Raw genomic sequence first — 1,531 nt, 5'->3', positions numbered from 1 at the left:
GTGGTCTCTCCCTCTGATTGACTGGCTCCTCCCAGAACCTCCATTTTAAGGAGAAAGTCCAGGCAGGCCACGTCTTCATTCTTTTTTGGGCTCCCACTCCTTACTCGGGACTTTCTCTACCATCCCCAACTAGAGTACCTTCCCTTCCTCTCCCCTCCTCCCCTTTTCAGCTTCCTTTGGTGCGCCTCCCATATTGCCAAAGTATAAGCGATCGCCGGGTGTCTCGACTTCTAAGCCTAGCCGGTGGACTAGAGCGATGCTGATCGATTGTGCAGGTCTGCCTACTTAAATTCCCCTGGGGGCGGGGCCAATACGAGCCCCGCCCCCAGCTTCATCCGCCACCCGCCGCCATCATGGAGGAAGAAATGTTCTCAGAGGAGCTGGACCAGTGGGTGGAGCGGCCTAGCGAGAGCCAAGTGCGCACGCTCTGCGAGAAGGCTAAGGAAATCCTCACCCAGGAGTCCAACGTCCGAGAGGTCCGTTGTCCAGTAACGGTGTGCCGTGATGTGCGTGGCCAGTTCCACGATCTGATGGAACTCTTTAGGAGTGGCGGGAAGTCGCCAGACACAAGCTATCTTTTCACGGGGGACAACGCGGACAGAGGCTATTACTCCGTGAAGACGGCGACTCTTCTTGTGTCGTTGAAGGTGCGATACCCAGAGCGCATCACAATACTGAGGGGAAGGCACGAGAGCCGACCAGTTACCGAGGTGCATGGCTTCTATGACGAATGCCTGAGGAAGTACGGCAACGCCAACGTTTGGAAATACTTTACGGATCTCTTCGATTATCTCCCGCTCACAGCTTTAGTGGGTGGACAGGTATTTTGCCTCCAGGATGACCCCTCTCCATCTATGGATACAATGGATCCTGTCCGATCGTCTGCAAGACGTTTCACACGAGAGACTGATGCGTGACGACCTGTTACGGTCAGAGCCTGGTGATCGTGGCGGATGAGGCATTTCTCCACGAGGGACTGGTTCCACATTTGGACAGGACATTTCTGGAGCCTTTAACCAGAGCCAGCTGCCTCACACTGCGTTCCCATGTTTACCAACTTGTGATGGAGGGGTACAACTGGTGTCATGATCAGAACGTGGTTACCATTTTCAGTGCACCCAGTTACTGCTACCCGTTGTGAAAACCAGGCTGTTATCGTGACACTTTAAAATATTCTTTCCTGCAGTTTGAACCCGAACCCTGTTGTGGATAGCCCCATGTAATGCAGTGCACCCCAGACTACTTCCTATAAACAGCTTGGAGGAAAATCTATGAAAAATACCTCGAAGGGTATCTTTTATACAAAGTGATGAGAATAAACATGTTTGTGTAACAAATTGGGATCTGTGTCTGCATCAGCCCCATCATGGACCAAACTGTGCCATAGCGCCCCCAGCACTGAGCAAGGCCACTGAGGCTGAAACCCACCCCCACCCTCACCCCCACCCCCACCTGAAATTAATTAAATCTCACTCGCAAGTCAAGGCATCACCCTCCTGATGTCATTGGTCCTCTTCTAGATAGAAGAAGG

General features: G+C 52.5%; 1 pseudogene; it reads left to right on the top strand.

Annotated features, from left to right (window-relative positions):
* The first annotated feature begins 353 nt into the window (after positions 1–353).
* On the top strand, positions 354–1,252 carry LOC118839372 (annotated as a pseudogene).
* The last annotated feature ends 279 nt before the right edge of the window (positions 1,253–1,531 follow it).

The sequence above is a fragment of the Trichosurus vulpecula genome, chromosome 2 (genome assembly GCF_011100635.1).
Source record: "Trichosurus vulpecula isolate mTriVul1 chromosome 2, mTriVul1.pri, whole genome shotgun sequence".
Classification (NCBI taxonomy): domain Eukaryota; kingdom Metazoa; phylum Chordata; class Mammalia; order Diprotodontia; family Phalangeridae; genus Trichosurus; species Trichosurus vulpecula.
This window is presented reverse-complemented; position numbering and strand designations above follow the sequence as displayed.